Below are 12,198 nucleotides of genomic sequence, written 5' to 3'. Positions count from 1 at the left end.
TTTATTTTTCTCAGGCTTGTATATACAAACAGACATCAAAAGAGCAAGCTGGTTACATACGCAAATATGTTGTTTGATTACAGTTTCCGATATACATAAATACATGTAGTCGAAAATAGACTCTGCACCAGTCATTCTGAGATAAATGAAACATAGTGTACTCTGAGACAGTTGGCTGAATATACCACAAAATGTGAAATACAGCACATTATTTGTTTTATATAAAATATCCTGCAAACTTTTCATTGTTGCTGTTGTTGTTATTTATAAACAGAGTCGAACTTAACAAATCATTTCATTTACTAAATTGTGAATTGCTTTGGACACTTATTTCGAAAAAAAAACACTGTCATAATCTTAGATACAAGAACCTAACCAATGAGTAAGTTTCCAAATCACAGTAACAAGAAATTCATAGAGACTGTTGACTAAACATGAATAGCTTTGGTTGAACTGAGAAATGAAGAGGCTGGCTCAAAATTGTTTGAAATCAAATTAGAACACGTACACTACAACACCACGTAAGTATGGTTATAGCTTGTTATAATCAAAGTGGCATTATTTTATCAGCATTTCAGCTGTTTCTGCCTGTGATTACAATTAATTAAAACTCCAGGTACAATTGAAAGCAATTGCACGGTTCGAACACCACGGCAATTACGAAGAGATGAAAATATCCCCTGACAAGCTTACTAGATAACGCATGGTGTAAAAATATCAAACACTTAACAAGTCATCACTGTTACGTTAGTTACAGATAAGATTATTTGCATACTATTAAGTGTTAATAAACAAGAAACAACAACAAAAACTACTGGTCTTTATTGTAACACACACTAGTTTCGCTGCTATTGAACAAACAATTATTATATGTGGCTTTAGTGCTCATTAATAGTTACCACCGTACAGCCCGTCACTAATGGCGGTCAAGTTCTGCCGATGTCACCCTATAGTGAACCCTAACCTCACATTTCATAGCTAATTGAAATAAATAAATTTTGCGAAATCAATCTTGACCAATAAAGAAGCAAAAACTTGCAGCCGAGACAATCAAACGTTGATAAATTCCTTTGTAAGCCAATCACAATTAAGATCATTCGTGAAATGAATTCGTGGCGTATTCCTAGAATAATAATTATTGATAAAAATCAGTTAGGTTAACAACTTCTATTATATAGAAAAACCAGCGCATTTTGGTAACACTATTTGCCAGCAGTGTCTTTTATGTCATGTTGCTTAGCAACAAAAGTGTAACTTTTTTGTTGTTTGTTTGTTTGTTTATGAAATTCGCGCAAAGCTACACGAGGGCTATCTGCACTAGCCGTCCCTAATTTAGCAGTGTAAGTCTAGAAGGAAGGCAGCTAGTTATCATCACCCACCGTCAACTCTTGTTCTACTCTTTTACCAACAAATAATGGGATTGACCGTCACAGTATTACGCTCCCACGGCTGAAAGGGTGAGCATGTTTGATGTGACGGAGATTCGAATCCGCGACTCTTGGAATACGAGTCGAATACCTTACTCTATGAACTGAAAGTACAAAATAGACAACAAAACTTGGAAAATATTTATTGCTTTCTCAAATTATATTCTCTATTGATTAAAAGGGTTTGTTTTTTATCAAAAACGTTGACGATGTAACAGAAAATAACTTAATTTAGAAATGATTTAAGTTTAAAATTGAATCGATATTTTTACTTTCATGATAAATTTTATTTAATTGTTTCTACGCTAGGTGATCCCACACAAACGTTTGTTACACTTACAAGGTTTCAAGAAACACACACACCAAACATGCTCGTCCTTTCAGCCGTGGGGGCATTATAAGTTACGGTCAATCCCACTATTCGTTGGTAAAAGAGTAGCCCAAGAGTTGGCGATGGGTGATGATGACTAGCTGCCTTCCCTGTAGTCTTACACCGTTAAATTAGGAACGGCTAGCGCAGACAGCTCTCGTGTAGCTCTGCGCGAAATTCAAAATAAACGAAACCAAACCAATACTCATACGCCGGAGGAAGAGGTCTGGTGTACCTGACCCTCCTGGGTATATAAAATATATATACCCAAACACCAGAGAGATAGATAGATAAATACTCATACTAGAATCGTAATGGGCAGAGAGTAACCGAACTATTCTATCTGAATGAATGCATTTTGGCTTTTATTACTCTTGCTGTTTCGAGAACTCAAGCGTGACGTGACACACATTGGCTTTTATATAGATTGGATACTGCACTAGAAAGGTCTTAGACAAAGGTAAACTTACTATTTGTATACAATCTTACGATTTGGAATTTCTTTCTTGACACTGTATTTTTAAAAGTGAAAACAGTTTCCTTTATAAACTATATGCAAAAAAATCATTTTAACATTTATTATATTTCTTTCGGTTAAAGTTACGTAGTGCGTATTTTTTCCGGTGAAACCGATTTCCCGCCAAGTATCAGATGCGAAAACCCGCAAATAACAGCAGATTCAATAAAGGAAAAAGAACCCCGTCTTTGGCAACTTGACTGAGTTTCAAGTTGAGTGAAAAAAAAAACAAACCCAACAACGACAAAAAACAATATAAAACAAATTGAACCATTGTCGAAGTTGTGATCGTTAAGCGTGCTACACCCGAACAAATGCAAAAGCGTTTAGGTAGTTTTCTGTGCAAACTGTGGAATATGTCGACATCATAAAGTAACTACAATATTAATATCACGTTCACAACTTCCAGATGAACAAGATGTAATCGAGAGATGTTCTGTCTTGAACGGCATTAATCCTGTGTTTGGGAAATATTACACACCCTTGAAACCATAGCCAAACACACGCTGGTCCAACATATTGGAAAATTCAATAACTAGGATTAATGTGTCTCTGATACTTCACTCGAGTAAATACAGAATTTACTTGTCATTCTGGCAAGAATAAGAGAGCTTGAAATTTATAATATACTTGTCAGATAGGTCTGTAATAATTAGATAGAGAGCATGCACTGTAGTGACACATGGACTCCCACATCTCGAATTTGAGAGAAAAAACAAACTGTAAATTCTTAAACCATATATTTTCCATGTATATTGCGTCATAGTTGTCACATACCTGTTATTTAAATCAATCACAAGAAGGCAATCAGGAGAGAAAAATCTAGTAACAGCGGATAAATACGATAGTTGGATTTCAAAGATGTTTGGAGGAATAGCGGAGATGAAATGTATTAGATCAAAATACACAGATGTCCAGGTGAAATAGGCTTATACTGAGACGCACTTTTTTTTGTAGGCGTTTAACGGGTGAAACTAAAAGTGTGCTAGAATACTTTAACATTTCTCGTTACGTTTTTTTTTTCAGAGTTATTGCATACCAGACTCCAGTACGAATACAAAATTACGTTGTTTTTTTATTTAATTGTATTTTACAGTTAAACTAGGGTGTATGACACATCAGTACCTGAGGTTAACACGATTAGGTGCAGTAGGGCCACTAGGCCTATGGTTTGTTTTGAATTTCGCGCAAAGCTACACGAGGGCTATCTGCGCTAGCCGTCCCTAATTTAGCAGTCTAAGAGTGAAGGCAACTAGTCATCACCATCCACCGCCAACTTTTGGGCTACTCTTTTACCAACGAATAGTGGGATTGACCGTCACATTATAACACCACCACGGCTGAAAGGGTGGGTATGTTTGGTGTGACGGAGATTTGAAACCGCGACCCTTGGATTACAAGACGAGTGCCTTAACCACCTTGCCATGTCGAGCCATTAGGCCTATGAGTATATATGTGGGATTCGTATTCAGCTACCAATTTAAACTTTAATTCTAAGGAGCCGAGACTTAGGGGGTGGCTTTAATGGTAGTTTGACACAACGTCAGACCACCGCGAAGCTGTGTAAAGAGATACTGAGATAATTTCGGCTCTTCTAATAATTAAAAAGAATAAACATGAACTTCTTAAAGACAAAAAGAAGCCTATTTGTTTTGTGTTTAATAACGTTAGACTCCCTTCTGTCCCCACCCCAAATCCAAAAAAGACCACTTGTAGCACACGATTTCATCATAAAGGGCAACAACTTGTGAGTCAGAATCAAGAATGTCTTGTTAAAAACAACTATGATGAGACAGTGTTACCTACAGGAGCCGTGATGAATCCGTTGTGTCAGTCAGCACTCACGAAGAAATGAATCGTCGATACGTGGTTAACTTATGTTTGTTTATAGTTGAGCGCAAAGCTACATAATGGGCTGTCTGTGTTTTATCCATCGAAACCTGGTTTCTAGAGTTCTAAGTCCACAGACATATCGCTATGCCACTGGGAATAACTAATTTATGTTTTAAACTGGTGTATTTAAAAAAAAAAAAGTGTATTTTTTTTTACCCAGTTCCTTCGATTTCGACTTAAGGTTTACGGTTCGTATATCATGGCCACAAAACACGTTTCACACCTTGGAGCTGTGGGTGTGCTATAAATGTAAGAATCGAATAATATTCAATCAATCAATAAAAGTTGGAAGCCGGTGTGTTTAACCATGTTTTACACCTAGCCTATCAGTTCAAAATTTGAAAACAGCTATGCGTAAATAGCCCTTGTGTAACTTTGTGAAAAAGTCTGAAACAGACAGTCGTCGAGTATTTTCGGTACCTTTTACGTGTAATAACACACTAGTTAGTTCTTAACAGACAACGTTCTAAAAAAAAAAAGTTTCATGAATAGCTGCCACTTTATTAAGATGCTCTAAATATATTTCTTTAGTTTTGTGTTACATTTTTACCAGGTATAGGAACGTTTACGTCTAAAGAAAACATTTAATGATCAGGTTTTTTTTACAAATTTTTTTCTTTTCAATCTCTGGTAACGTGTAAACGTGGATTTTATTTTCGTATTCGGAATTATCGCGCAGAGCTACACACATACCCACACAAATTATTTGCTCGTAGCCGTGCTTCATTATCAACTGCAAGGCTAGACACCAGCGTGAGAAGGCAGTCCGACCAACTTGGCTGCTCCTTGTGTGACAGGCAATCCAACCGACTTGGGCTGCTCCTTGTCTGACAGGCAGTCCAACCGACTTGGCTGCTCCTTGTCTGACAGGCAGTCCAACCGACTGGGCTGCTCCTTGTCTGACAGGCAGTCCAACCGACTTGACTGCTCCTTGTCTAACTGAATAGCGAGATTTACTCGTTACCAAAGTACGAATAATGCTTGTGTATGTGTCTTTGTGGCAATAGGACACGAATCAAGAACCAACGGATTCACAGTCTAATTATGCTAACTACAGAAGCTAAGCCTTAATCAGTTTTAAACAAGAACTAAAAAATGAACATCTGGTATCTTGTAATTTTTTATTTATAGTCAACTTTCCATTATTAATCGTTTACAAATATGGTGTTATTTTGATTTATGACCTACGAATGTTAATAATTATTTTAACTTCAAATTATTATTATTATTTACCTTCACTGCGGTTTGGATAAAAAGAGAATTAGTATTCTGAGATAAATATAAAAAAAAAACGTGTAACAAAAACACTATATTTCATTCCCGACGTTTCACGAAGCTTACCTGGCATCATTAGGTATCTAGTAGCTCATCTGATGATGTCAGGCAAACCTTGTGAAACATAAAATAGGTAAACGTTTCACCACGTGCAACCGATAAAAACTTGTGTAAATTAAAAAAAAAATTCAGTTTCTAATATTTAATAATCGGAATAAATAAAACTCAGAAATAGATAATCCAATACTTTATACACGTGCTAAATATAGCTTTGCTTACTGAAATCATATATCTTAAAACATTGTCACTGAAATCATATATCTTAAAACATTGTTACTGCCAACAAGCGTAAATATAAAACAATAGTACTTCACACTCTCACTTTTGACAACTTGCTAATATCTTAGCGCGAACCGTGGAACGACGCACGTGTATTTTTTATGAAGCTTTATCCTGTTCGTCCATTGCACGTTTCGAAGGTAACGACCATCCTTTGCTGAACGCGTTCTCGACTTCTTAGTCATAATTCGCTGAACCGTGTAGGGTAAACACGTGCCATCGTGTGAAGTAACGTGATATTAGAGCATCCTGTTTTCGAAAAAGCCAGTTAATTTTCTTCAATATAAAGATCTGTAAAATTACGGCAATAAATGTCGAAATGTTTAGTTTGTAAGTGATGTGAAATATTTTAAAGCTTTATTATAAAGCTTAATGATGAACGTAATATGTTCTGTTTTTAATATATTAATAGGTTGTTTTTAATATTACATATCGTAATTAATAATTTGACGTCGGCGAAAAATATGAAACATCACTGTTCAAAGACAGCAACAATGTAACGTGTGCAACAATATCGTATTTCCAAGAGCTTAAAGGTCTATACGCCATCTAGGAAAGGCAAAAGATGGGGAATCAATAGGACAATATACAGCCAGAAGGCCGCTGGTAACCTCAGTAAACGAACTCTTCTACTTCCTGCGAGGCAGACGGCCTCTACATGTGGGGTCACCGCCTTTCAGTGACATCCCTGGAATTGTCAGCTGCTGTTCAACTCAAAGCCGCATGGTTAAAATAATATTAGTTATTTTCCCAGTTTGTATATTACTGCCTCTGGATCAGTTTCATCCCAGAATACATGGTGTAATAATTTCAAAGAATCAGATAACTCACTGAAAAACTGACCGTGCCATTTGCAATAAATTAGGAAATGTTCAATGCAATGTTTCGAAATCTAATTATTTTTAGCTGGAAAATATCCTTATTGTCCCTTGTGCCTAATTTTCATTAAAACGAAACGAAATAGACTAAGTAGACTGACAGACCAACCAGAATGATCCCATTAGCCCCACCAGATAATTGCTTCTGGGGCTCAAGTGAGGGCTTCAGCAGCCCCATTCCTCTGACTCTAAAGAAAGTTATGAACAGGTCTGATAAGATTTGTGATGCTAGAAAAACACGTAGGTTTAGAAAGTCTTGATAGAAATGAAATAAAACCCATATAATCCGAGCGCTTTCGAAAGGTGGACCTATTTTCTTCAGGGGCGGACAGGTCCGATAAGAAATATTATGAGTTGATCGCATATGAGGATTCAAAATACGAATTTTGAAATGACGTATTTTAATATCACCCATTGATTTCACGTTTTAAGTTAAAGTGGGTTAATTTAAAGGTCACCGTGAGGATATAGTTGTCTTAAAAGTGGTGTCATTATACTCTGATTAAAAGTCTCCATATAAACTACCCTGTACCTTTACTTTACTTGAGAACAGTTCAACGACGAACTACGAAATACACTAAAAGCAATTGTTTTGTATTAAGCATAAAGCTACACAGTGGGCAATCTGCGCTCTGCCCACCACGGGTATCGAAACCCGGTTTATAGTGGTATAAGTCCACAGACTTACCAATGTACCACTGGGATGCGCTGAAAGTAAATATCAACAGAAATTGAATCATGCGCAGTAGTAGCAGAAAACAAAAAGACACGATGATATGTTTTGTTTTTCAACTTCGCGCAAAGCTACACGAAGGTTATTTGCGCTAGCCGTCCCTAATTTAGCTGTGTAAGACTAGAGGTAAGGCAACTAGTCATCACCTCCCACCGTTAACTCTTGGGCTACTCTTTTACTAACGAATAGTGGGATTGATCGTGACATTATAACGCCCCCACGGCTGAAAGGGCGAACATGTTTGGTGTGACGGGGATTCGAACCCGCGACCCTCAGGTGACGAGTCGAACGCCTTAACCTACCTGGACATGTATTTTAGATTAACATTATAAGGTGGGCCAAATTATTCTCATCAGTGATTATAACTCGACAATCACCAGAAACACCATAAATAATAATAAGGTCATGACAATCAGATGAAAACACCAATAACAAATAAGTTTAATCACTACCAGACATGATACGTTTTACATTTCCCAGTTCAAATCACGCATATACGAGCAGTATTCACTCCCGGAAGAACTATCGTTATTAAGATGTCATCTTAGTTTGTTAAGACAACGTCTTTCAGTCTCCTGGTGGTACGTATGAGAACTTATACTGCTTAAAACTGCGTTTCGATACCCTTGGTGGGCAGAGCACAGATATCCCTTTGTGTAGTTTTGTGCGTAGTAATAAACAGTCCCCTGCTGATGCAGCGGTAAGTCTTCGGATTTACAACGCTAAGATCAGGGGCTCGATTCCCATCGGTAGACTCAGCAGATAGTCCGATGTGGCTTTGCTACAAGAAAACACATACACAATAATAAACAACATTTTTTTTATATTTTTCTAAGTACAAAATTCAATGCACTTATCTTTAGATCAAGGGTAACGCATATGGAGGTAAATCGGCTAAGGGGTTATAGCTTTGTGTTGTCATTTATTTATTTTATATAAACAATTTCTACATATAGTTATCCAGTGTAGGAACGGAATTAACAATTATCAATAGTTAATCAATTTTTATCAGTTATCGTAGACGTATTATTGAATATTGTTTGATGATTTAAAAGGGAAAACTGTCAGCTTAGAATACGACAAAAGAAAAAAGCACTACCGCTTAATATTAATAAGCGGAGGCACCGCTAGGTGACTAAAAGCTTCAGGGCTCGAGCCTATAGGCGCTGGAATTTTCAGAGTTTCAGTATGATATCGATCAAGGTCTTCTGCTCTGATTTTGCAAGACACCCAATGGGGGTTTGGGGTCAAGTGTAGTAGACATTTAATCATTACGAGGGAACATTTGAGAAACATCTGTCATTAAAGGTGGTTTTAAGCAATATATATGTATATATATATACTATTAGTTTTTGCACGCTTTAAAAATAGACTTCGGTTTAATCACTTGCACTATTGGTGTGAGCTTTCTGACACGTTTCAATTTGAAGGTGAAATTAGCTTGGAAGTTTGTCAGGCTTCACGTGTATAGAGTGAATAGGTTTCGAAACGATGTCTTTGTTCAGGTGTTTGGTATAGAAATGAAATGTTCCTCGCTTCAGCAATCCAAACGCACAAAGACAGTACAATCTTTAAAACCAGTGGAAGCTACACTGTTTGAAATCTCTCATTGCAAGAAATTTGCTCTTGAAAGTGAAGCTACAAACAAACAAAATCTATCGGTAATAGCTTTTAAGATCACACTTAAGTGCAAGTTACTACGATTTTCACATTTCTTCTTCTTATTTCGAATCAGAAATGTATAAAAATAGCATTTCATATTTATCTTTTATACGACGTAGAGTCGTCGCAGGTGGTTAAGGCACTAGACTGGTAATTCGAGGGTCGCGGGTTTGAATCCCCGTCACACCACACATACTAACCCTTTTAGGGATGGGGACGTTATAAAGTTACGGTCAATCCCACTATTCATTGGTAAACAAGTAACCCTAAGAGCTGGCAGTGGGTGGTGATGACTACGAGGGCTGTTAAAAAAATACGCAAACTGTTTGAATTGCGCGGCTCCAGTTGGCTCCAGGGGAATCCGCTTGGTGTAGCTAGATTCACACAGATCAGCTGATTACGACACCATTTCCCGATTGCAGATATCTTCATTTGTGTATTAGCTACGCGGTTTTAAGTGAAGTGCGATTTTTTCGTTTGGCGGATTTCAGAATGAATGACCCGAAGGAGCAACGACTTGCTGTGAAATTTTGTGTTAAACTTGGAAAATCTGCGACTGAAACTTTTGCTATGCTTAACACGGCTTACGGTGATGTTGCTATGAAGCGTACGGCATGTTTCAAATGGCATGAACATTTTAAGGATGGTCGACAGTCCATTGAAGATGATGAGCGTCCTGGACGTCCTTCCACGTCAACTGACGACCCACACGTCGACAAAATCAACATCCTGGTGCGGGCAAATCGACGTCTGACTGTCAGGGAGCTTGCTGAAGAGTGTGGGATATCAGTTGAATCTTGTTACGAGATTTTGACCGAAAAATTGAAGATGCACCGCGTTGCTGCGAAATTCAGCCCTCAGAACTCGTGAGTTTTTGGCCAAACACTCGATCATTGTTCTTCCCCACCCCTCTACTCACCTGACCTTGCTCCTTGCGATTTTTTCTTGTTCCCCAAACTCAAAAGACCCTTGAAAGGAAGAAGATTTAAGACGATTCCCGAGATTAAGGCAAATGCGATGAAGGAGCTGGAGAACATTACAAAAGAAGCGTACCAGGACTGTTTCAACAAGTGGAAACACCGTTGGGATAAGTGTGTGCGTTGGGGAGGTGAGTACTTTGAAGGGGTCTCAGACCTGTAACTTCTAAATAAAGTACATTTTGTTTTATGACGTCAGTCTGCGTATTTTTTTAACAGACCTCGTAGTTGCCTTCCCTCTAGTCTTACACTGCTAAATTAGGAAAGGCTAGTGTAGATACACTTCGTGTAGCTTTGCGCGAAATCCGAAACAAACAAACAAAATACTTCACAATAAATTTAAAATGAGACTAACCTTGGTCTCAAAATACAATAAAAATTATTTTTTCAATAATTTTACTGTATAAAGATAAAATACTGTGAGACTTGGAACAATGTCATACGCTCTACATGTTTCGTCGTCATCAAAAATCCTTAACGAACCATAATTTTGTTTTTGTTTGGGTGGCCGGAGGGGTCCCTGTATGGCCAAGGCCCTAAATGAACTATGCATTAATCCAGTAATGAGTTAACCACTTCGAGAAACATTAACCATTATATTCCTCCACTGTAAGAACCAGTAGGGTATTTAAGATTGGCTAACCATGCCAAAAATTAGGCAAAAGTTTATATCATCTAATAGATCCCTTACAGTGGTACTAGACAAGAGGTACACATAACATTACTTTAGTAAAAACTATTCGAAAAAAATATATTGGTTGCGCTTAGAAAAAAACTTGTGAAAGATATATTAAAGATTCAATATCCTCAGGTTAAATAGAAAACAGCACTTAAATCTAAATAATAACTGAAGAACCAGTTTAAGATTAAAGACAAAGTGCTGACGTTACAAGCATCATATATATACATGGCTCATCAATATAAATGCTATTTGACATATTTGGAAAGTACTAAGCGCCACATATATGATCAAATAAAAGAACATTCATGCAATTCGCCGAACAGTAATTAAAGTACTTACCACACGCGTTCAAGTGTGATGTACAAGTAATAAATCTGTAGTTTTCCATCATGACTGAAACTCAGGACGAATGGTTTCTACCAATTACGATCGTACTAATCAAATAATGTCGATAGAAATGAAATTATGAACATTCTACAACCACTTTGCTTTCTAAACCACGAATATTGGTCATTTTATTTGGTTTTTATCGGCATTTTATGTACTGTAATTTTTAAAATACAATTAAAGACGAGTCATGAATCAGGTTTGGCAATAGCTTAACTGATGGCTTAGACATAAATTTAATTAGGCTGGAAATTTCCGAGAAATTGGTGCTACTGATAGCCATCTATATTGCCTATCCTTGATGCCGGGCATACACGAAGAAGTCGTAATATATTGTAAATATTTCAACCAATTTCTCGCATGTTGAATATCATTAGATCAAGAGTGAACTTATGTTAAATATCATTAGATCTAGTGCGAAATATATAAATAAAAGAAATGTTATGTGATAAATATGATTTAGTAGATGTTAGCCCAATTTCTTACATGTCTTGACGAATGAGATCGTATATATAAATGTGCTTATTTTCTGAGAGGGAAATTGGGTGTAAATAACTTGTTTCCCCATATTATTTGAACGTTCATATTTAAATCCTGTTTACGAAAAACAAACAGTTAATTTAAGCTTAAAGCTAATATAGTGCATTTTATATTGAATAAATGCTGTATTCATTTAGGTTAACGAATTGTTTTAATAAATGGGATTGATTACACGTGTGGTTTTTCTCGGATAGTCAGCAGAATAGAGAAGCTAGGTGCTCTAATAACAGGAGATCTCAATGTTTGAAAAGTATTTTCCCTGAAGTTGAAATGGATGGATCGTGAAAAAAGAGATGGGACACAGGTTCACATAAATTTTTAATGATAAATTTTCAGTTGCAAAAAAAAATATATGTATATATAGATAGATAGATAGATAGTGGACAAGTAGTTAATGTGTGTGTATGTGTGACTTACAAAAACTAATCAAGATTTTAATAAACAAAGAACTTTTGTCTGTGTATGTAGTTTCTCTTGTAAACTAAGTGAAAAGAAAAACGGTTACGAAACACCACTGT

The sequence above is a fragment of the Tachypleus tridentatus genome, chromosome 13 (genome assembly GCF_004210375.1).
Source record: "Tachypleus tridentatus isolate NWPU-2018 chromosome 13, ASM421037v1, whole genome shotgun sequence".
In the NCBI taxonomy this organism is placed as follows: domain Eukaryota; kingdom Metazoa; phylum Arthropoda; class Merostomata; order Xiphosura; family Limulidae; genus Tachypleus; species Tachypleus tridentatus.
Note: the sequence above shows the minus strand (reverse complement) of the source record.